This window comes from Argiope bruennichi, chromosome 7, assembly GCF_947563725.1.
Source record: "Argiope bruennichi chromosome 7, qqArgBrue1.1, whole genome shotgun sequence".
Classification (NCBI taxonomy): Eukaryota; Metazoa; Arthropoda; class Arachnida; order Araneae; family Araneidae; genus Argiope; species Argiope bruennichi.
In genome coordinates this window covers 57327633-57354602 of record NC_079157.1, presented here as the reverse complement: position 1 = coordinate 57354602, position 26970 = coordinate 57327633, and the positions used below count along the sequence as shown (strand labels likewise).

Genomic DNA, 26970 nt, shown 5'->3' with positions numbered 1-26970 from the left:
GTATTGGTAATTGATAATTTTTGCACAAGGTTTCAAAACTAAGCATATCAAAAGGTGTATTAAGTGATCAAAGATAAAAATAATTTCGATTCAAAAAGAAATGTGCATTACAGTTATAAAAGAACTATGTAAATACTTTAAAATATAGGTGATTTAACACAACTTGGAACAAAGTTAAGAGTACTTAAATTTTAAAAATATTTAAAATAAAAATACTTAAATTGACTATTAGAAATACAAAAACCTTAATATAGGATTTTTTCATCATTTAAGTCGTAAAGGCATAAAATAGATATATTAAAATGTGGGTTATCATAGGCAAAATTAGGACATTTAGAATATTGTCAATTGTCAACTTATATACCCAAGACTTCCTGCTATTTTGCAGTAATATATCCTTTGAGGCATTCTGAAACATCTTGTTTCCATCCATTACATTAGAGGTAATTTCGGATTATGGGTTTTGACAAATTCAATAAAGGAATTTATTTCATACTTTAAAATTAGATTTATATCTTTGGAAAGATTTTTATACTTCTTGTTTCACTTCTAAACCTATACTTCCATCATCTCAATTCTCGTTTATTTTCAGTATTATCCAGCATTGGAAAGTCTTCAGTAAACATATAATTTTTTACAGCCATTAAAGAATAAAATTTGTAACAAACATTAAAGAATAGAATGAGATGGAATATTTAATTTAATTGAGTACAAGAATAAAAGGAAGTGTGCAAGAGTCCGCGCACTTACTTTTAAGCCAAGAGTTTCATTTTTGCTCTCATTAGTATTCATATATTCCAAGAAGTTTCTCTACTTTTCGCAGAAGAATTTCACTTATTATTCAAGTGCAATATATTGTATATATTGTTTAATAAGGCAGGACGACGCTTTGTAAGCCTTCAATGAGGACAAAGAAAAGTAAAGAATAGATTCCTTAGTGTTTTCCACACTAAAGGGTTGTGTTTATAAGAACAAAATAAGAAAATTCTTTCTGAAAGAAATGAAATAAAAGTAATCGATCTATAAATTAAGACATTGGCAAAGAATATGATTTCTGTAACAGCAGCTGATGGCTTTATTGGTTTTTATTGCTTGATAGAGTGGACGTCGTTAATGTGATTACGGTTAATGTTATCATTCATTTTACACTATCGAAATCCTTTGGTCTCGAACAGATCTTTTCAGATATACACAAAAATATACATAATAAATTAATGTCAATAATAAAAATTTAATGTTATAAATTTTGAATTCGATAACCTATCCTTCATTTTCAACCAGCGTTAACGATTTTGATATGTGAAATTTTTCACTCCACTGGTAAGGAAATATATGCTAGTCATTTTCCCCATAGGATAGAATTCACATTTTATTGTCTGGATTTGCTTAAATGGACAGCTACGCTGCCAGATATGGCTTGAGATCTTTTGAGCAGTCGCAAACTACTGATGCGATTGAATTCTGAAAACAAAATAGATAAATGAATAAAAAAAGAACTGATTTGAGTTCTAAAAGCAAAATTTAAATTCTAAATATAGTGACAATTTTTATAAAATGAATCAATGTAATTCTACGACGTAATGAACATTTTACGACTTCTTTTTTGGAATATTTTGAAAAATCTTGAATTGAACTGTTTGTGAGCAAAACATAGCAATAAATATTGATGCTTCCTTTGGAGACGAATGCATTGAAGGAAAACCTTCAACGAATGAGTCGAGCAATTATGAAAACAAAATGGATAAATAAATAAAAAAAAGAACTGATTTGAGTTTTAAAGGTAAAATTCAAATTCAAAACATGTGTGACAATTACATAAAATTAGTCAAGGCAGCGCGGCGACGAATTGAGAATTTTAAGGCTTCTTTGGAAATTTTCGAAACTGTTTGTGAACAATACATAGCAATAAATACTGATGCTTCTGTTGGAGACGAATGCATTGAAGGAAAACGTCCGAGGAATGTTTCAAGCAATTGTTAATTTGAAACCTGACGTAAGGATTATTGAATTAATTAAACAACAATAATACGTATAATATATTAACGAACTAATAAGAAAAAATGCCGACAAGTAATAATTGAAGTATATTTTAATTGTTATTTCAGAATTATATTATAGATAGCAATGAGATAAATGTGTTTTTTTCCTTTCTCCCCGATATGGTACAAATATAGTTGATTTTGTGCAATTCGGTTATTGTAATCAATTGTTTAAGGCTATCAAAATTCTTAAGTCCAAAAGTGATTACATTAGATGGCAGCTATTGTAGTTAAAGCTTTAGAAGTGTTTCTTTGGTAAAAATAAGTTTAACCAATATAATGATTTAAGATGAGAATATAATTGGAGAAAGGTATATAAAGTCAAATAGACTTTATGATGCATAGCATAAATAGTACAGATGAAGCTATATGAAAAAGACACATGTTTCTAAGGCTATTCGAAAATTATTCTGTTCTTTTGTATTAATATATTGTATTATGTATTTAGCATATTGCATATTAGTATATTGTATTGTATTTTGTATAAGTATATAAAAGCTGAGCGAAGACTCTTGCTCTGATTTCAAAATATAATGGCGAAATAAACGTAGAACACAGTTGTGTAAGATTTTTATCTTTAGATTGTTCTGATCTTAAAACTTTTGTCGTTGAATCGATACAGTATTATTAGTCCATACACGTAAGAAATAAATCAAAAACCGATTTTTAAAGATGAGGGGAGATAGAGAAATGCTTTTTTGGGGTCCCGTAAAACAAAATGGAGCAGTTCTGTTCAAATAGAGTTTATGAGCTTTTAAGAACGGACTTCAGTAGATTTCTGCATCACAAAGCAAATGTTTTAGAACACAAAAGTTTGAGAAAAGGGAACGGAACAAAAGTGTAAAGAAACTGGCCTTCTAAGAAGTGGTAGGGATCTGACTATGAACTTTATTTGTCGTATATTTCTAAATAGTTATGCAAATTTAGCTTAACCTCATTACAAAAAATACCTCTCAAAAGAATGTCTCAAGTGCTTCAATATAAATTTTACTTGTGTATAGATATATAAAGTAAAGGTTTTGTAATAAACCTTTACTTTATATATCTATACACAAGTAAATATTTACTTTATAATAAATATAAAGTAAAGGTTTTGTAATAATAGATGATCATGCATCGAATTTTGGACCGAATAATTCATGACAGTGATTATTTAAATATTATTTCTTTGATAAATCAACTTTTAATGTTTTTCGGTAAGTAAATAAGCATAATATCTGCACTTGGGGTATTAATTCATGAGTTGCTTAACATGCAGAGAGAGGTAAACTCAATATTTCTCGAGCTGTCCCGGAGTGGGGACGCATTTTCAGATTTACTAAAGTAACTGGTTTATTACAATACAAATCAATTACGATATTTACAATTTATAAAGGTAAATATATTTCTAAAAATACTTTTCTCGCTTTACATTTTTTTTTAATCCGTAGAAAACTTAGAGCTGACCGTGTGCATTATGATTTGTTAACACGTTTCACGCTACTTCGTATCAGACAAGGTGAGGTGTACGTCATTCGAAACATAAAAGTGCAAGTTTTTGTTGTTAATTAGCAGTTGCATTCTGTTAACAACATAGTAAAGAGTAGAGTAATAAGAAATGAAATTGTTTGTACCATGCATTTTAGCTTAGTATATAATTTGTATAAATAATTAACGGCTAACAAAAACTCGCTATTCAGCTATAACGTTTGGCAACAACTATAGTATATTTTTCTTGTGAGAATGCAAACAATTAATATAAAATTTAAAATGTAAATAAAAAAAGAGAATAAAATTTTTAAAAATGTAGGTCAGAATGCAAACAATTATTTAAAAAAATGCAAAATGCAAAATTTTTTTACGAAGATATAAAAAATTGCAAATCAGAAAGCAATCGATTATTAAAACATTCAGTTCTCTCTCTCTCTCTCTCTCTCTCTCTCTCTATATATATATATATATATATATATATGTGCAATATATATATATATATATATATATATATATATATATATATATATATATATATATATATATATATATATATATATATACACACACATCTGTGCAATTCTGGGTGGAGGGTTGGTTTCAATCCACTGAAAAAAGACCCCCCAAGAAGCAGATTTAATTTTCTTTACCATGCAAAAAAGCCCAAAACTTTTATAATGAACTCTGATAATGAAAATTTGAGCTTTCATGGTATTCATTGCTTTGACAATGATCCATAATTTTATGAAAGAAAGGAAAGATAATATCCTTATTAGAGAGTAAGTGTGAAAGTTTCGAAAGAAAAATCCTGCTTGTTTCAAAATGTTAGATAAAAAAGTTAATTATATTATATTAAAGTTAATTATTTCGTTTCAGTATCCCGAGACAAGTACTTTTCTGCGATTCTACCTCGCCAAGGAGGTGAGTGTCAGAAAGATGAGTATACTTCCAGAATTCTTCGTCATTCTTTGACCATGATTTCCACTCCATTTGATACTTTTTTGTTCAGTTTTTTTCACGTTTATGTGAGCATTATGTCGTTTTTGAATGTACTCTTTTATTTTAACTCAAATGGATTGCTTATTGCTTATATAGCCAATATGGCTAATTTAAGCGACAAAAAAAAAAAAAAAAAACTTCCGGGAGTGCACGAAAAATATTTTACGTTGTTAATCTCAAAATGTTCTAAAAATACAATAACAAATAAAAAAAGTAGTTTAAATCAAAAAATTATTATTATTTTGTAAAAAAGTGAATTAGAAAATTTTATGAATAGAAATCTTTCATTTTTTCGTCATAATTCAATGAGTAGGCCTCTTACAGTAAATAGAATCGTGCAATAAAGTATTTTATTGTAAATTACAATCTTTTTCTGACAATATTATATGTTATCGGCAGTTTTTACGCTTCCTAATGTCATGTATAATCCGAGTGCACCTTATTTTTAAATGTAAAAATCACCTCTTTCCATCTTTCCTTTCACCTCCGTATTGACTATATAAATGCATCCTGACGCATACGCAAAAGTGCAAATGGTTTTCGAATCCAAGAACGAACAATGTATATCAATTCTTTTCAGACTGGGTTGTATGTTAAAAACGACCGCATTAATTGCTAACTCATTCCAATTCCCAAATTTTGAACTCATTTTTCTAGAATCCTAAAAGTGCCACAAATTTGAATTAGACTTTCCTAATTATTCCAGTTCTTATGTATAAGTAAATTTTCAGTCTAAACAAGAAGATAAGTTATATACAAATATAAAAAATTCAACTTTAAACTTTCTTAAAAGAAACTTCAAAAATTTCTGAATAATTCGCTTTCCCTTTCCTTACTTTATTTAAAATTCTAGTATAACAAATATAAATAAATCAGCTCTATGGAATATAATAAAATTAGTCGTAAAATGTAATATATATGTATTTTATCGTTTCCTGCTTTTTTGAAGTATTTTAAAGCATGGTTAAATTATTCTAATAAATGTTAGTTAACTATTTTACTGCATCCGAGTAATTTTATTCATTTAGAAACCATCATTGGCGACTTTTTTTAATTAGAGTTTCTCGCAATTAAACTATTAACGTGTAATGCGTTTATTTAAAACTTCTCTTTGTTATTCAATGATATTGAAAGTATGGATTTAATGGATACAACTACAATTGCTTACCACAAATTACTGCTCATATGAATTAAGAAATGTTTATATTACGAAATAAAACCAGAAGTAAAAGTTTATTTCAAAGTTTTTGTCCAAAATAAGCAATTTTTAAAATCTTAGTTTTACATTAATAAAAGCACGCGGGTTAATCTTTCATGGAGCTATAAAATTAGTTTGATTTCCATTATAATAATTAAAAAGTAACAAATTGTGTATCAAATTTTGAATAGTTATTATTAATAGAAAAGAAGTTGATATGGAAATGGAATTAGTGCAATTAAAAAGGTAATTTTTTAAATTTTAATTTTATAAAAATAAAAACAAGAAAACATAGTAGCAAAAATGGAGCGTACACAAAACAACACTTGAAATAAACAGAATACACAAACAAAAACTCGTTGTTAAACATCCGCAACAGCACAAAGCGTTCGGAGAGAACTCGCTGGAATTCAATGCTCCAACGAATAATTCCACTCAATTACTCGCTTCAGTTCCACTCAACTGATTAACCCACTACTGACTTCTCTTATATGTGCGGCTTAGCTTTTATAGCTTCTGTGTCAGGGAATCAAATTTTCTAGAATACTCGTAAGAATTAGAGTATTAACGGACTAATCGCCAAAATTCTCGAATATTCTGGGTCCTTTTTGTCACTAGCCCTTAAATTCGTCTCCAAAGTCGATGGGGAGGCACTGGGCACCCATCCATTCAGATACGCTAGAGTTATCTAGAAAAGTAATCCACTCAGGGAAGAAATATTAAAAATTCGTAACAATGTCAGTAACAATATAAGACTATACAATACAATTTATTTCCATAAGAAAAGTAGCCGTAAAACAGTATTTTGAACTGCATGCAATGGAAACATCTAGAAGTTCAAAAAAAATATCCTCATGTTTAAAGTAAAGACATCATTCGAATAGGAGTGCGTGATGTTAACTATACAAATTTCTGATATGCACTGGCGGTTATTTTTGGAAATGAAAAAACTGAATTTTACAGATTCTCGAATAAAAAATTGGTATCTTCAAAAATTGTCATCTATCTCATACCTTCAAGTAGTAAACGAATTTGTATACTGCTAATCATAAAATTTCAATATAAGTTTATTACTGGTATTATTTCTAATTTAGAAAGTGCAATTCTTTTTAGATTTAACAATTTATTTACATATTCTATTTCTATATGATATATATATATATATATATATATATATATATCAGAATAAGTTTCAATAGATAGAACAGAGGAAGAACAACCATGCCCGAATCGGGACTCGAGCCCAGGACGCCTAGATCACGGAGAAGACGCTCTACCCCTATGCCAGGACGCCGACCGAATATTGACATTGTTGGTATAGATAAAAAAGATAAGGATATTTAGCAAATACATCGATATTTCATCGATTTATCACCGAAGAATGTCGATATTTGCTAAAATTCAATCATTCCCAATAACATATATATAGAGCAGATATTTCGGCGCCCGGATTGAAGCGTAGAAAACTTGAAGGTTAGAAAACTTCTAATACACATCCTATAACAGAAATAATATCAGTACTGTTCGTCAACGGATTCTGAGACAACCACATTTCGACGACTCCATCTCATTAAGGGGTGAGACGCGGAACGATGAGTGCATTTCTGGTATTACCTTTGACCTTGGATTTCCCCCATTAGATACTAGTAAATATAAACATACATCTTCTCCTTTCATCTTTCCTTTCACCCCTATTTTGAAGAATTAAACCCATTCTAATGCATGCGCAAAAACGCAGTGGGTTTTCCAATCCGTTGCTGAACAGTAATATAATATGCAGCTCAAACGCTCTATACTAGCCAAGAGTTATTCGAACATCCACATTGATCGCTTAAATGCTTTACTCCCCCCCCCCCCGCCCCTCCTTTGGATGAGATAAAACAGCTTGTGTATATATAAACGTAGAAAATTGAAATCATTTCGCAATGCAAATAAACAATATATCTCACTCATTCCTTTCTTCTTATAATATAGCAGTTAGGTGCAAACATTGACGTAAACACGTAAAAAAATAATATTTCGAAATAAATAACTTTGTCACGATCTTACAATAATGTTTTTGAGGAAATGTTAACATTTCATGCTAGGCATTTGTTTTCCCAACAATTTGTTTTATTATATTTATTTTGAAAGATGGAAGAAAGTTGGTTTGATCTGTAAATATATAAATAGGTGAATGTTTGTTGAATGTTCTTTTTTAATTAATTCGACAGTTTATTTCCGGGATTTATGGAATATGATATATTTACCCTTCAAGGCAAGCGAGCAATCACAGCTAATTTTTCAAAATCCAAAATATTCATTGAAATATAATGTAATAACAAATTAAGGATGTTTTTGATGTTTTTCAGTTTCATATTTTGAAACTATTATATCATAAAAATTATTCTTACACTGCTTTAAAACTTAAATAAACATCTTTTTAATGATACCGATTTCATTTCCGTATAATATTTTTCTTATTTTGACATTTTTTTTTCAGATTTAATTTTGTGCGAATTTGTAATAATGTTTTCATTTTTATGATGATATTCAAATAAATTTCATCTTTCCATTCATCCGTTCGATCGCATGATTTTGCCAGAGTCAAAATTTAGATAAAATAATGCTTCCTTCGAACATTGAATTTTGAAACAGAATTTTCACGTCCGAGTTTGTTCCGTAGAAATTGAACACTTTTGAATTTGCATGGGCAGTAATTTGTCGTAAATTGATTTGATTTAATTCATATTTTTCAATGTTTGACAATTAAGGACTTATAATTTTAAATAAATACATTCCTTATTAATAATTTAACAGGCAGGAAAGCAAATATTCCTCTGAAGAAGCTAATCGCCTAAAAAGGCTAGTATTAATCCTTATGTTCATTTTGTATAGTATACCATACATACAACTTTATAAAAATATACTACCACTATAAAATAATTTTTATAAAATTGTTGTATGGTATATTATACAAAATGAGGTATACTATACAAAATGTATACCTATATACATTTTTTTTTTTTTTGCTTTTCTTCAAAGAAGCAATTTTGCCACGATAGTTAAAATATTTTTCTATTATTTAGCAAAAAGTGATAAAAGAAAATATTAAAAAATATAGAAGTAGAAAGTCTTCATAATTGCAAAATTTTAATTAAAAAAATGTAAACTAAAAAAAAGTAAATATAATTTCCACAAATTTTCTGTTATAATAATGTTATTTTTTTTACAGAATAACCCTGAAATCAGAAATATTATTAACTTCGATTTAATCGTATTCTCTAAGTCAAGAATGCCCCTGGTATCTGAGGTCAAAAAGGATTCTTAGTTACTTTAAAATCCAACATTTTCTTTTGACATTAAAAAAAAAAATAGTTCGAAAACTCCCCACAATTTTTTTTTCGATGACAGTTTGATACTTTTTTTTTATTTTTTTTATTTCGCCTTTTTCGGGTAATAACGTCTAAAATCATTATCCAAAGAAATTTTCATCCGACTTAATAGAAAAAAACATTTGAGCACAAAAATATCAGTTTAATTAGCGGATTCAATTTTTTTCTGATTTTAACATTTTAAAGAACTGGCATTAATTACTTGAACAAAAATAAATACATATAATATTTCAGAAGTCATAATGCTGAAAGCACTTTTGCAAATAAATCTTTAAAAAAAAATTTTTTTTTTCGTGAGCTTCAACAACAACTCGTAAATAAAAACAATGACAGAAATTGAAATTACAAATAACTTTTCATACAACGTTTATTGTAAGTTCTTCTTCAAAATTTTTTTTATATAAATAATGCTAATTATTTCTGCAATTTGTAGTAAAGAGAAGAAAATCTCGAATTTGTATTGTATGAAAACCTTATCCTATTGATGCATTTGGTGAAAAAATCACTTTTCATTTAAAACTTCATCAGTTCCTAATAACTACAAATCAAATTTTTTTCATCAATCTTGCACTGTTACGCACTTTTATTTAATTTATTTGTTCTATTTTTGTAAAGGTAGATATTCGTAATTGATTTTTCATTTTCTTCCAAATTTACAAAGTTTTAAATTTTCTAAATTTCTTTGTTCTCTTTGTTCTTGTACTATTTTAATACTTTCAGAACTTTGCTAATGTTTGATCAACTAATTAAATTTTTTTTTTTGATTCGTTATATATGGCGCCACCTCTCAGTAAATTCGAGAAAAAGAAAAACAGTATTCCATAAAACTTATAATGAAAAATAAGTATAAGAAAACCCAAAAGAATTACAAAACAATTATGTTTCAATAATTTTACTTTTTAATGCAGTAAAAAAATTACATCTTTTAAAATTGTTTTTTTAAACATATGTCCTGTTTGAAATAACCAAGTTCTTTTACTTATAACTTAAAAGGTTATTCTGCTTATGGCTTAAAATGTATTATAAATAAAAGTTAGCTGAAAAACAAACAGAAAAAAAATGTTACTAAGGCAGTTTAACAAACGAATTATATTTTTCTATAGCCAGCTGTAAAAAAAAAATTTCAATATTTTTCAATCATTAACAGTTAATGTAGTTTTCATTGCCAAGAAAATAAACTAGAAGTCTTTTTCCATGTCTTCATGTGCTAGTCATTTTTTTTTTTAAAGTTTGAGTACTTGAACAAGGTTTTTTCTTTAGTTTGAATTAAACTAATAAAAGTGCTTTCGAATATATTTTTAGTAAATTTATTTTAAAAGTATAATAAACATTTTGAAACTTTATAGTGCTTACATAGCGAGACAGAATGATAAAAATTAATGAGGATTAGAGTGATACTTGCCTTATATGTTGGTAACAAACAAAAATCAGGTAAATTTTTTTTAAAGTTTCGACTGAAAAAATTAATTTCAAAATGATATGAAGCAACCGTTTTTCGAACAAAGATGTCTGAGAGGAGGAAAGGAACCATGAAGAAAGATGAACCTGATACATCACGTTCAGTTCTTGGCAGAGAAGATATGAATATTGCAATCATAATATTTTAATCCTTATATTATTTTAAAAAGCTATTTAGCGATACAAATTTTAATTTTAATTTTTTTTGAGTTTCAATAAAATTAAAAATATTTTTAAGCACATATAATAACAATACTTTTCATAATTTTAATAACTGAGGTTATATTTGCACGCAGTAAAAGATTTTTAAATATATTTTCGTGTACTCTATATTTTTTAATATATTTTGTGTATTTTTTTAAATGTATTTTGTGTATTTTTTAAAATATATTTTGCGTATTGTTGTAGTTAATAATAAATTTTGAGAAATATTGAGACTAAGCTTTCATCAAAATCTTGAAACTGAGTTTTTTTATACAGCAGGTTCAGTTTTTTGCAGACGGGATCTGATAATATTTTAAGATTGGTATTTCTAGTTTTATATTATTTAAAATATTTCGAAATAAAAAAAAAACTTTTTAATGATACCAATTTTAATTCTGTTAAAATTTTGTCTTGAATTTGCATAACATTTAAAAATATTTTTAAGTATATATATATAATAATAATTCTTTTCGTTGTTTTAATAACTGCCTTTGTACATACTCTCATTGCGGGATTTTTAAATACATTTTATTTTCATTGTTATAGTTAGGATTAAGTTTTGAGGAATATTAAGATTAAGTTTTCGTCAAAATTTCGAGACAAAATTATTTTGACGGATATAATTTACTTTGTTCTTATACTGCATATTCTAGAAAGAACATATTCTTTTTCCAATTGTTTTCAAATTTTGCTACAGCTTTAGAATATTGGTTCCAAGATTCCACATCGAATTTCATAATGGAATTTTTTGTGCATTCCCGGATTTAATTTCACGTACATATATATAAACAGATAGTCATTTTTTCATTTATTTAATTTAAAATCTGTTAAGCAGAAACAAATAATAAAATGTACATACAATTCCATTTGTCTGGGTTGTTTTGTGTTTGAGTTATAGTGTTCACAACCTATGGATGGACTGATAGACAAAGGGACAGATGTTCCTACCAAAATTCAATAATACTTTTGATGAACAACCACAAACCTATTTAATCCATCTAGTTTGTTACTTTTAAGAATTTTAGCTATCGCAGAGGGACAGACAGACATAAGTAATGGACAAATTCCTGCTAAGCAAACTAGACAATTTAGTGCCGCCGTCTGGTTCATTGAAAAATGTTATTAACTTAGTTGCCAAATAAATATAGATGTAAAAGAAAAATTATATGCCCATAAATTAAAGGATATTTCTTATACATTTTCATGAAGTAAGGACAGTTGTAATTACGCAGGCACTGTACTCTATAGCGAAAATGCACTCTTGATGACAATGGCACGAATCTTCAGTGCCAACATACTTCTTCAGTAATAACATACTTCTGTTTCAAGTTGAAATAAATCATTAGATAGCTTTAAAAGAAGCAGACGAGTCAGTGAATTGCATGAAAGGAATCGTTTTGGTGAAACTGTATAGCCCACAATCTAACTATAAAGCCGAATAGTGCCCTTTTTAAATAGCTGTGACTCAGACAACACATCTGGATGGTGTCTTACATGGCGGAATTATAGGGTGTTTTGGAATGTGGACTTATGTAAAAGGATGTATCCGAGGAATTTAGAAACGTACAATTTTATATCTAGATTTTGGAAGCAATGCCGTGTTATGTCGTTATTTTAATATAGGTAATCCTCGAGTTATAATGACAATAGAGGACTGGTATTTCGTTATAATCGACTAAAGCAGACAGAATACAGAATCAGATGTTCAGCAATAACCGACAACAACCATGGGTTCCACATTTTCGAAGCAAACGTTGCACAGACGTTTAGGACGATATGCTCTGTATGTCCACAGGCCTAGAAGATATGTTCAATTCACTGCAATTCACTGCCCGAACCGGTGCGTCAAATACGCAAAGCATATGAACTGTTGCATAGAATTGTGGGACTTTTTGTTTTTGCCTAACGAATCTAAGTATTCAATGCGATCATATTCACATCATATTTTGGGTTGGAGATCATCAGGAACCTATTGCCAGCAAGAAAATGTCATCCGAAACCATCGTTATAGGTGCGATGGACTTTTTGTTCGAAGTGGAATTATCCTTTCAAGCAGATCTCTAACAAGAGAACACAGGTTGAAAAATTGAGTTCAGGATGAAATTTAGTATAATAGTAGTATGTCTTTAGGATGTTCATTCATTAAAATCTTAATGCGCAATAGTCAACCAATTTTGAGAAAATGACCCTCAAACTTTTGATATAGCTTATGTGTACTAATAACGAATCCTCTCTTTGTAAATCCAAAGAAGACTATCTCTATTAACAAGATATAATTCTGTAACAAAATGCGAGTCTTTCTTCAGGGATGCAATGGGTATAAATTTGTTTTCTTTAATAATGAATTCTAAATTTCTAAAATCATGAATGAATGACTAGAAGAATAGGATATTACATATTTGGAATGGTTTGTATTATTCTCCGATTTGAACATTACTGAGTATTTGTATAATTCGCTAGGCCGAAGAGTTTCAGGCCGTAATTCACCTTCTCTCTCTATATATATATGGTAGAAGTCAAGAAAACATTAATTGATTAGTGGAATAGTCCCAAGATCAGTTGAATAATTTGGGGCCCAATCTACCCAGATATTGTGCTGATGTATAATTGCCATTGCAAACGAACAGCCAATCAACAATCATGCATACAATTTGCTCTCATCTTTTTGAAAGGGACATATTTTATCAAATTACTACAGGGAAAATGTCCCTTATTTTATTAGACACTACAGTGCACGTACCCTATATTTTGTTTTGTGCCTTTTATTTAGAAAACACATCGCTTTAGCGATTCTTTTTGTTGTTTTATCTGTGCAAACTGTCATTATCCTTTATTTATGTACATGAATCTATTGTAATAATACTGGGGTCGGGCTTGCCTTGTTAGTAGGGTCTGTGATTCGCTTCCCTTGGGTTGTGAGTTCGAACCCCGCCGGCCGAACACTCCCCGTGTGTATGGTGGCTGAGGCACGTATAAATCTGCCGTGGTCATAAAGTCCTCCATGTCGAGAGTAATACCACTGGAGGTACTGGATCATGGTTAACGTTCTCTGAGTCAGGTCTAAATTACGATCTGCGGCTGAGTGAATGAAATGCATGAATGAAGCCCGCCCCGAAAAAAGGATTGTGACGTGTGTATGGCTAAGTCGTACTCCTGGCCCTAGATGGCGCTACTGTAAACACGAGAGACACGCCCTTAGCTTAAAATCACTGACTTCTAAAGTCAGTGGTAGGGATTGCAATAGCGGTATACCGGGATACCGAATACCGGTATTTTGAGCAATTTTACAATTTCGTAATACCGGTATTCACAAGTTTAAATACCGGTTTTTCGGTATTTACTAGAAATTTTTTAAATTGTCTCTACTATGTGTTCAGGGATCGCAAACATAGCAAAATAGTATACGTTTTTGCTTTTATGTCTCCCAAACTGGCGAAATTAATTAGCTAATTAATGGCTTAATTAATTGCTTAAATCTTATTTAGCGAAACATGGATTATCCCTGAAAGAAGATATTGTATCTATAACGACTAATTGAGCAACAGTTATGAAAAAATCTGGTAAGTTGATTGGTGCAAATCAGCAATTGTGCTATGCTCATGGATTTCAATTAGGGGTAATAGATGTATTATACCAAAGAAATAAAGAACAGAAGATTCCAAATATTGTGGATATAGAAACTTCGGATTCCGACATTGAAGAGAGTAAGAGTGAGAGTGATATTGACAATGAAGATAATGACAATGTAATTGTGGAAGAAGATATTGCTAATGAGGATGAAATATTAACCCATCAAGAATTGCTTCCTATAATTTATAAAGTTCGAAAAATTGTTAAGATATTTAAACTTTCCCCTACAAAAAACTCCATATTAAAAAATATATACTGACTGAAAATAAAACAGAATATATGTTAATAATATATTCTAAGACACGTTGGAACAGTTCACTCTTAATGATGGAACGGTTTTTGAAATTTAGAAATCCAATCCAAAAAGCAATAATCGACTTAAACTTGCAAATTAATTTTTTCAGACAGTGAATTCGTCTTAATATCCAGAACTATATCAGCTCTACTTCCAATAAAACTGACTATAGAGGCATTATGTGGGAGAGATTTTAATTTATTAACAGCTAATGCAACAATAAATTTCATGTTGCAATCATGAAAAAACAGCACAAATCACTATCTGAAGAACGTAGACGTAGATGCCGAAAGAGAGGTTTCGACAGCCGGAAATTTTTACACAAAATTACTTTTCAGCTTTAATGACAGTACAACTGATGCATTATGTTTTTTAAGATCACATTTCAAAAATTTGTAATAGTATCACAGACTGAATACTGATATTTACACTTTTTTTGTGATTTAAATAAATAAGTTGTTCCTTTACTTTTTTGTGATTCTTTATATACTGTTATAATTTATAAGTTCCATATTATTTTTTGTGATATTACACTCTCTTATAAAACTGGCAAATAAAACAAAGAAACACCTGTGTTTTCTTTCTTTTTCTAAAATTTCTAATACCGGTATTAAAACCGGTATCCCGGTATTAAGATCTAAAAAATACCGAATACCGGTATTGAAATTTTGGTCCGGTATTGCAATCCCTAGTCAGTGGGCTTGTCTATGACAAGTGCCATTAGAAGCAACAACAGAATTATACTAATTTATCACTTAAAATTATCAGATTCTAGTTTCATCACATTCACTAAGATATTATAAAATCTATAATACACACTGTTTTAAAATAAATATTCGAATATTCGTTTTTATTTATATAAACATATGAATAAAAACCTATAAATTGTAACAAAGTAATTAAAATAAAAAGTAATATAAAATAAATCATAAACCTGTTGGTTAAGTTATAATTTGGCTAACTAAATTGATCAATTTATTAAAAGAGAAGCCTCGTAGTGCACAATGTCTGTGATTAGAAAATAATATGGATATATCCGCCTTTTAATAATTCGTTACTTGTTGTATAAGTAAAGAGTCAGGAAGATTTTTCTACTAGAGATGCAGATGGTTACACTAGATTATTTCTAGTAAGCGAAGATTCCAAAAGAGTAAATTAGATTCATATTCCATGAATAATTGAACTCATTTAAAACAACTTACGAGCTTTGGTTCAGTCTTCACTCTAACAATAAAATGCTCTGCGAAATAATTCTATTCCATTGTGGACAACAAAGGAATGAAATCGTTTGATTCTCAGTTGGTTGCCAGATTTAATGTCCGGAAATGAGCGCAGTGTTTGAATATTCGGGCTCCCCACCAGTGCTTCGTATTTCTTTCAGATATAAAGTTTTCATCTGGAATCGAAATGCATTGCATATGTTTAAATGATCACCCAAAATCTAGAAGTGGGACACGAAAGTAATTTGGAATTATTCCAGACATCTGCGGTGGATGGTTATTCATTTTCGGTCGTAAAGCGATCGCCATGTGTTGCAGATCTCAAAACTGTTCCATTTCTTCCCGATGGCGCCATCATCGTTCATAAAATGTCAATACGATGTGCCAGTTGCCAGATTCGGTATTTGCACAAGAAATTCATTAGTGATAGATTCGGAACCAAAACTGAAAATAGTTTTTTTTTTTTAAATAAATAAAAGTAATTGCATTTATTGATAAGGTTCGAAGTTAGTGCTTTAAAAACTTTTTCCATAATAATCATACATTGAATATGTTTTGTACAAATCTACATCATTAATTTAAAATTGAAGTAAAATGGAAAGTTAGATTCGTTTTTACTTTCTCGTATACGAAATATATAAAAACAAATATTCTAATTATCAAACCTGAAATTTTATGAATCTTTATATTTCAAGCCTCCTAGAATCCCTCAAACACATTGAATAAGGAATCTACTGGCCAAACATAGTATAACAGAACAGTATACGACAAGACTTTATATTATACATATTCATATATATCATATTCCTGGTAACGTCATATCACTTTATGCATTTAGATAGCATTGTATTAACTCTTTCAAAGCAACCTTATAAATTGCTGATAATATTTTTAGCAGTATTTTTTAATTAATAGAAATTTACGAATCAATGGCAATAGAAGAAAAGAAAATTATATATTTTTTTCTAACTCTTAATTCTGATTATAAATTAATAAATGTTTTATGTCTAATAACTGCTCTCTTTGGAGTCCAGTTGGTTCGCCGGATTTAATGGTCGCTAAATTTTTAAACTTGGTCCTATGGACTCTTTCCGCAGAATATTTTTAAGCTTCAATTTACATCGTTCGCTTTCTTTTAAATATTCATTTTCATAATTTTATGTTTGCTCACCTAAAATTTGTAAAAAAAAAAAAAAAAAAAGGATACACTCGACTATTTCTGGTCTTTTAATAATTAAACCTATTATCTAACCTAAAACAATGTAAAATTTGGCATTTTTTCATGCTAATAGTATTTTAAATATAAATTTAAATATCTTACAGATTCATCTTAGAAATACGTAACTATATTTGTTGCTTTTCTTAAATCTATTTTACCAATAATGATTCGTGTTATAGACAAATGTATTTAATTTAATAATTTTCACGTTTCATTCTTTTTTTTTATATCGAAACGAAAAAATATTTGAAACTTTAGTACTGACTTTTATCAATGCTTTTGATTTTCTTCTAGTAGTCGTTTGTTTTTGTATTATCGTTCGGGATACGTTTGATACTTGTTCAGAATTCTTACTTATCTTTGTATTCTTGCTGCAAAAATTGATTAAATATTCTAGAAATATATACATAAAAAATTAACATTATTAAAAAGATAATTTCTTCTTTTTTTATCATGTGAGAACGTGATGCTGTTTTGGCTTGAGGTTTTTGAAGTCTCAAAATGCGTAGGCAGGAAATTGTTGAAGCCTCAAAATACGTAGGCAACAAAGTGGCGATTTATTTATTAGCGAAAATATTACAGCTCAAAATTGATTTTTACATCATATTGAAGTTCAAAAAATAATCGTTCCAATGGTACTAATGTTTTGACCAATAAATTAAATTTCTATTTTTAATGAATTTTTAAAAATATAATTAAATCATATTTTCCCACAAAATAAAAATAAAATTTTATCTGCACGAGCATTGCATAAAATTAGCTTTTATTAACATGTTGCCATTACATTTACAAAAGCTCTGATTAAAAAATAAGTTAATTACTACTGCAAATTAAATCTAGAAAAATATAATTTTCAACACGTGATTGTATGAAATGAAATAAATAGAAAATGTGACATTTGGTGGAAATGTGATAGCAAATTGGCGGTTTATCGCTTTTGAGGCATCAATTTTTCGCTTTTAGGGTTATTAGAAAATAGTGCAGAAGGTTGTCACATTTGGCGATTTATCGCCAACTAAAGTTACAACTTGATTTCCAAATTATTCATTCTCAGAATTCTTAAGAATTGTCTTAATTTATTTAAGACATTAACCAGTTTAAATCGGTTTGAAACAATGACGAGACTCTCAGATTACGCATGCGCATGCGTCAATGTTTAGAAAAACAATGTTTTTTTTTTTCATCTCAAAATCGGTCGAGCTCCAAATCTTTGTCCGCCAACTAGAAAAATTGAAAATGAAAGTTTAAAAAAATTATATATATATATATATTGCTTCAAACCAGTTTAAACTGGTTAATGACTTAAATTAATTAAGACAAATAATGACTTAAAATTAATAATGTTCTTACATGACAACTTCAAATTTACAATCGTAGATTTAATTTTTATTTAATGAAATGATATAAAAATCATTTTTGTTTTATAATATTTTTGAAAGTTATCATGGAAAAATGTCAAACTTTTGCTAATTTTTAATCCAAATTTGAAGAAAAAAAATCACTCCGAGGTGCTTATTTCCATTTTTCGAAGTATATATATATGCCAAGTTTGGTAGTTCTAGGGCAAACAGTCTAGTCTGAAAAGCATCAACGCACAGACGTATACTTATACACACACATTTATCTTTAATATAAGTAATGATGGAGATAAAAACGTTTTGATTTCATGTAAGAAGCTTACATATGACATTATTTGGCATCCATAAATGTAACAAAGCCTTTTTAATAAATTTTATCTAAAAACAAGTATTTCAGCAACTATATCCATAATTTGGTAGTAATTCCTTAGATAAAACAAAATTTAAGAGATTATCTATGCTTAATTACATATACTATTTTGTAAAATAGCCGAAATAAAAATTCATAGAAATTTTTATTTTTCCAATTTTTGCTAAAAAGGAATTTGTTTGCTAATGAGGGTGATTACAAGGAGTAAATTCAAGGGTTCAAAATTTTATTCAGTATTTTTGATGAACGGTAAGTGAAATTATAACTAAAAACCTAAAATCTAAGATAGAGACAATTTTTTTAAAATTATCTTATGGAATTTGAAGTAACTTTGATAGGAAATATGACTAGATTTTGCAAATCGTCCAACTTCCCCAAATATATTTCCAAACGAATTTCTGCAAGCACTCTCTTTTAATGAATCATTTCTAATAGTTATTAATAACATGAATTTTTATTAATATTTTGCAATGAATTCTCATAAATGGTTTGCCAAATATTACAAATTTTTGAGCTTGACTTTTCTCCTTTATTAGCCAGTTTAAAATATCCCTTACATAAAACCCAAGCTAAAGCGTCATGAAAGTTTTGGAAAAAACTTTAAAAAATAGCATCTGACGCTGTTTCATTGGACGGTTATGTTAGTGAGACAAAGTAATTTCACCCAGAGGAGAGTATATTGAGCGTGGCAAAGCATACAGTCAGCTTCATTAAATGGATAGAGTCTTCTTTTGTTACTTCTGGCACAATCGTTATTCGGTATTCGAGATATAATATTTCGAAAAAGTTTAAAGATTAATAGCGAAAGTTTCAAGCGAAAAATTTGCGGAAAAGAACTAGTTTGACCTTTTCTGACCTTGGTAATCGATAGCAAAGCAATTTTTATTAACTTACCGTTAGAGCATTTAATTGGCTACGTAAATTTAACTGCAATATGTTACCGATTCTTTTTTTAAAAAACTCACATACCGATATATACAGGGTGTTTATAAAGTCCCGGACCCATTTTGATGTTTAATAACTCGTAAAATAATAAAGATATAAACAAACTTATGGCATTTATTGATGGAATAACTCATATATTTTCCTTTTCAGGTTTGAATATTTTTACTTTTGTAAATATCGTCTGCGCGTGTGGTTAATTTCAGATAATTTCATTTTCCAGTCTAAATATCTGTACTTTTCTAAATATTGTCTGCTTATTAATTGCATTTTTCTCTCTTTTGTTTTTGGCAACTATTGCAATGTTATGTTTACTTTTGATGTGTTTGTTCTATGTAGTACTTTTGTATGTGATGTTTTATTCGAGCGGATATTAAGGAGAATGCATACACCACAAGAGAAAGCACAGATTTTATGGTGGTTCATAGAAATGAAATCGATAGTGCAAGCACAGAGAAATTTCAGAAGAATTTACCAAAAAGATCCTCCATCCAAAAACAGCATCTTGCGGTGGAAAAAGAATTTTCTAGAAATTGGAAGTATCGCAGATAAGAAACGTTCCAGACGTCCTTGCACAAGTGATTTTGATGTTGAGCGTGTCAGAGAGACATTTTTACACAATCCTAGAATATCTGTGAGATCAGCGGCAACAGAATTGGATATGCCAATTTCGACGGTGTACAAGGTTATTAAGAAAAAATTAAGACAGCATGCATGCAAAGTTCAAATTGTTCAAGTTTTGGAACCGAACGATAGGCCTAGGAGGATGGCCTTTGCAACAGATATGCTAAGAAGGATAGAAGATGCTGCTGATTTTCTGAAGAGCATAATGTTCTCCGATGAAGCATCCTTTCATGTTTCTGGCATTGTTAATCGCCATAATGTGCGCAAATGGCTCTGTGGATGCCGACATGCTTGTCGCTACCTGGCGTGAAATTGACTATCGACTTGATATTCTCCGTGCGACGAAGTGGGCACACGTGGAAGTTCATTGACAAGGGTCATGAAACTTTTTGAGTCTATTTAACCATTTATGTTATTAATTTAAATCGATCTTTATTATTTTATGAGTTATTAAACATCAAAATGGGTCCAGGACTTTATAAACACCCTGTATATTCTGTACAAAAAAATTCCAAAGCACGACAATAGTAAAATAGTAATGAAAATGTTTTATTAATATTTATAAGTGTTTTATGAAATGAATTAAAGATTTGAAGAGCAATTTTTAATGATCCTTTATCAGAAAGAACATTGTGCACCACATCTTTACAAATAATCTAGAAGAATGTGTATGTGCATATATTGGTAATTTCCAGGGCGGACCTTCGAACTCAGAATTACCAAATTTTTCAAATAGATAGTTTGAGTGTAAAAAGTTATATGTGTACATTATATATACTTTATATACATTGTACAATTAAAATAATTTTAAAAAATTAATTAGAATATTAATTAAATATAATTATTTTAGCATTTTTCACGACGTCTTCTAGAAATATTATTCAAGAATAATTTCTATACCATTTTAGATAATTTTTACGTCGTCAAAAATTGTATGTCTAATGATACCAATTTGCAATTTTTTTCCTAAATTTTGCCATTTTTTAAAAATATTTTTTGCGTTATTGTCAGCAATCAATATCATTGCTACAATGGAATTCAAGCAACTTTCATAGCTTCATCAAAAATATTTAATCGCGTGAGTTTTCTTCTGATTCTTGAAAGCGAAGAAAGAAAGATTTACCAATTGTCTGAGCAGTTAAAAAAAAATTACTTTAAAATAAAAGAGAGTGTAAATTAATAGATTAATTTGTTTTATTTAAGGATATTATGATGTCACAGACTCTAGTAATATTTAGAAGGTTCATTTACAAAATAAACGGAACATGGTCTTTATATCTGCCACAATTCAATGTCCTTTTTTTAGGTCACAATTTAGGGTATGCGTTTTTCATAACTGTTTTAGCTTGAGATCAAATAATAGGATAACATTTTCTTACATATAATAACTTCAGAAAATATAACTACTAAAAAATTCTCTACACAGAATTTCTTCACTTTGAATTCAAAGATTTAGCTTTCAATAACATCAATTTTATTTCCAGATAACTGTTTCTCTAAATTTTTGAAATATTTTTAAATACATAAAGTATGTTTGAAATATTTTTAAGTCTACTAATTGCGCTCATACAAGAGTGTGAGATATTATTACGAATTTGTAATATTGCTTCCCTGCATAGTAAAGGGAAATAGTAATAAGTTAAGTTAAAAAAAAAACGTCGTCATTCATTAATGAGTCTGTTAGACTTTTCATTGTAAACTAACCTAATGGAGATTTTTCCATAACAATATTAAATATGTTTTTATGTGTATATTATCTCTGCTAAATAATTAAGAGTAAATTCGAAAAATAAAAGAAAGACAGTCGAATCCGGCCTAAAATAGTTTCATGATACGATGTCTTAATGTAAGAAATTACACAAGTTTTAAATTTTATGTTTTCGTTTTTCTGAAAATTTTATATTTACATGAGTAAAAGTATATTTACATGAGTGTTTACTTTCCTTATTTTGATGGGTTCTATTCTATGTTGGGGATGGCTAAAGAAATGGCCTTTCTTCCTCGAATATAAGCTATAAAACATTGTTTTGACTTGTCCTCATTTTATGCAAAAATAGCGACAATCATAAATCCTCTGTTAAAACTTTTCTTAACTTCTTTGAACTGAGTTTTCAACATTTTTGCTCCACTTTCAAGGTAGTAAATAGAATTTTTTATTGCATTTATTTAAATATATCAAAGTTTCATTCGAATATTGCAATTGTTTTGCCATTTTGTTTCAGGAGCTAAAAGTTTTCCAAAAATTATTATATGTCGAAATTTATATTCGATCACTTTTTTTAAGAGAAAGACGATGAAGAATATAGGATTTTTTGAATTCATAGCACTAGTTATGATTTATAATGGAAATTGAACAATTTAAGTAATAATTATTTGGCATGGTATGCTTAATTTAAAAATGAAAACCTTTCCTCTCCGAACGCTATAACGCTCCGAAATGCACATTTCTATCCTATAAATAATATATATTCTAAATTAGGTAACTTTAGGTCAAACAGTCTTACTTTACAATGTCAATACATACACATACACAAAATGTGGCTTAATAGAACAATAATATATCTGTTTGAAAAAGTAACAACATAGCCTTCTATGCATTATTTATTTACTAAAAGCGTTCTTTTTACAGAAAATTTATATTTGTAATTTATGTATATAATTTAAAGTCTGAATAAATAATTGGTGAAACAAAACTATTTCAAATCTCTCGACTACTTCCATATATCGTTAAAAAGGTTTTAAAAAATTACCCTTTATATTTGTTAGGGTTTTTAAAGAAATTTGCTGTATCCCAAAAAAGTAAATATAAGAAAAACATTAATATAACATTTAATTAATTTATTTAATATTTATTTTTATTTTCCAATTATGACTTATTTTATCTTACCCATGAATATGTTATCAAATTATTATTACCAGATTATATTATTAAATCATAGTATTAATAAGGCTGTGTATAACTACTTGATTAATATCTTATAGTTATTGAAGAAATTCTCGAGATATCAAATGCAGCAGTACATAAGGTCCATAGAAATTATCTAAAAAATTTCTTATTTCACTGCACATAATTTTATTTTATAGAATATTCTGTATTCTTTTCGTTTTATTTCAATAAATATTCCTTCCCAAAAATTTCAAATCTAATTACTACTCCCCATACTTTCTATATACTCTTTAATTATATGCTCTTTTGAACATTGCATGTCCGTTATTTTCATATTCAGCCATGAATTCGGATTCTTTTTTGAGATTATGATCTAATTTATGCAATTATTAAGTCTATTAATCATGTCAAAGCTGAGAACAGTTTAAAAATTAAAATTTTATCGATAAAACTTATTTTATATGAAAGTTGGGGTTTATTCCACATAAGATTTTAATAACTTGACAAGCATTACGAATCTGACCTTCATTCTGTCCTCTAGAATAGCTGTATTCTGAAAAAAACCTCACGTGAGTTCTCTTTAATTGTTTTCATTTAATAAAAACTATCGTTTGAGTTCGTAAAACTTTCTTGCCCTTACAAATTCTTGACTAAACAAATTTCTAAACCATTTCTAGTTTGTGAATTCCGAATTCTTTTGTGCGAATATTACTTCCAATGATCAAATTTTTATTTGTTCGTAGACTATGCGCGATTTTTCTTTAGTTGGTAACTGTAACTTTGCCCATCCATGTTTTTGAGAATGTTTCGTCTGTCTATATTGTAAGAAATATAGAAGCGCTTTATAGGCTGATAGAAAAGACATAAATGTTATTTTTATTGGTTAAAGTTTTATTGCGTTATTTAGTTTAGTTGGAAGTCTGTTCCATAAAGCAAATAGCAAATTGACGGATCCGTTGGAAAGTCTCTACGATTTTTAGATGTTTCAATATAATTTTATTTCATATTCTTATTATTTTATTTGTAGAAATAGATATGAAACGAGCTTAGATTTGTATTTGGCATGTATATTATATTTATCATGATATATTTTACGATGATTAAATGTTTCTTATCCTTATCTTTATGTATTCTTCGAGCACAAAATAAGAAAGGGTTACAAAATATGTTATGAATACATCTAAAATCTTATAAGTAATTTTAAAAAAAAATTCGTTGGTTTCCGAAGAACCAAAGAAATTTACACACAAATTTCATATTGCACTGTAGATAGTTTAACTTTATAGGATATTTCATATTTTTTTCAGTTGATTTCAATATATCCTTTTTCTTCCTCCACAAGACTACGAATCTAGTTCCCTTAATAGTAAATTAAGTAAATTGGAAAAACATAGGGCTGCTAGATTAGCGAAAGTGCCGGATTTGAGGAAATCCCATTATAAACGCAAATTCATGGAAAAATTCCTTCTTATTACCTATAATATGTTAAATTATATATTAAATTTTACTATTCTACTAATAATAAAGATGAATGTATGTATATCTGCGTGTTGGTGCTCTACGTACTAGACAGCTTGATTTACAGCACCTAAACGTAGTCCCTATGCACTTTCAGAAGGTGGGACTGTCAACTTAGAAGAGATTTGTTTTCGAAATTTTAATTAGAAATTTAAATAATTAAAAATTACGCGAAATTTTGACAATTTCTCGCTAACTTATAAAAATATAAAAGCAATAAAAAAAATTTCACTCCATCTTAATGTTTAAATATTTATCTTTGCAACGATGCCAATTTTTACCATACATTTTTTGTAATATTAATTAATTTAAGAAATATATTTCAAGGATATTTTACAAAAAAAAATCATTATTGAAATGAAACTCAAATCACTTCCATTGTTGTTGCAGTTATTTCATTTTGGTATTTTCTTTATTTTTGAACAATAGAGATATGAATTTTCGGCTTATTTTTTTAAGTTAAAAAGGTTTCAGTATAAAGCAAAATTTTAATAAAATGTTTGAAACTTCGATGCATTTACAATGAAAGTTTAACTTCAGAATTAAAAAAAAAATGATGAGATTTTATAAAAACATATAAAATTTCGTCATTTTTTTCATAATTTTTTACACACTATTTCTCTTTTGTGATATAATTGGGCGTGTAAAGATATACGCAGAATATTAGAAAAATGCATGACTCAATGAACAGAACGGTTTAAGACTTCAAAGAGTTATATGTCTATTAAAATGTAAAGCTTAAAAATAATCTTCCGAGGAATACCTTAAGACTAAGCTAGGCAAAGCATTTATTAGAAATTTTTAGCAACTATTAAGTCATATGAAATAACTGATAAAAAAAAGTGAATTTTTTTAAATCCCATTCTTTTTGGATTTAAATCATAATTTTATACAATTTACTTCTTCATTCATTGCGATCAAGCATAAGCATAATAATGAAGCATGCGAGATGCGAACGTCAAATGTAGTTTACTTAAAATATTGTAGATGAACCTATTGCATTTAATACGAGGAAAAGTCCCAAGAGAAACATTCTTCAGAACAGACCCACAGGAATTCAAACGCCTTCATTTTTTAAATAAAACTATGCTTTGTTGTCTTTCCAAATAATGGACTAAACAACTGTCTTTCCCCATTTTTGGTTTTGAATTTCGGATTCCTCTGCGCGAAGACTACTTTTCATCATCAATTTTTGTTTATTTGGGGAGTTCGCGTGACTTGCCCTTGCGTTGGAAATTGTAGATTCCCATTCATTTCTTTTAAGCGTTTTGTCCATATATTTATCAGAAATAAAAAAGTATCTTGAACATCGAGAGAAAAGGTATGAACCTTGTTTTGTATTGTTGAAATTTTTATTATGTTATATAGTTTATCCCAAGGCTTATTTTAAAGACAAAACAGCAAACTAATGGAAGGATTTTTCTCAATTTTAACGTGTTGAATGCGATTTTAATTCGCATTTTTATTAGTTTCCTTAAAAAAAAATAGTGATTGGGAAGAGCTAAAAAAATTTGGTAATGTATTTAAAGGAAATTTATAATGAACATTTCAGACTTGCAAGGAAATTAAAAGACAAAACAACCTTATTGTTCACTGGAAATTAAAAATAACAATTGAAAACTTAAGTTCAACGCAGTTATAAATGTTCAGGGTGAATCCTACACTAGAAATACAAACAAAATCATGACGGTACGATAATTCATTCTACAATTTTTTCAACATGACTGGAATGGAGCTTAGAAAGTCTGCAGATTTGCGTATTCAAAATTCGACAATGACATTTGGTAGGGATAGAATAAACATCTACTGCTTAATGTAGCCCCATACAGCTGCAGATATGCGTCACTCATACATATCTGCAGCTTTTTGAAGTTTCACATCAGACATGCGGAAAAAAGTGTGGGATAAATTATCCTAGACTCTAGATATTACTCCCATTTCTGGAGGAATTCAAAATGAACACTCTGCCGAATTTGAAGTCTCACTGTCATTTTTGATTTCCGACGAAAACTAGTTGTATTTTTTAATATTAATTTAATTATATTATTATTAATATTATGTATAATATAGATAAAAATATATTAATTTCTGTATTTTGATGTATATATATATATTTCAAATGCCTATATGCCTATTCAAATTTAATTAATTGTAAAGGACCATTG

General features: G+C 28.6%; 1 protein-coding gene across 1 annotated transcript in view; it reads right to left on the bottom strand.

Annotated features, from left to right (window-relative positions):
- The window catches only part of LOC129975749 (receptor-type tyrosine-protein phosphatase kappa-like), a 242981-nt gene that overhangs the window by 68089 nt on the left and 147922 nt on the right, over positions 1-26970 (bottom strand). The gene's annotated exons all lie outside the window — the stretch shown is intronic.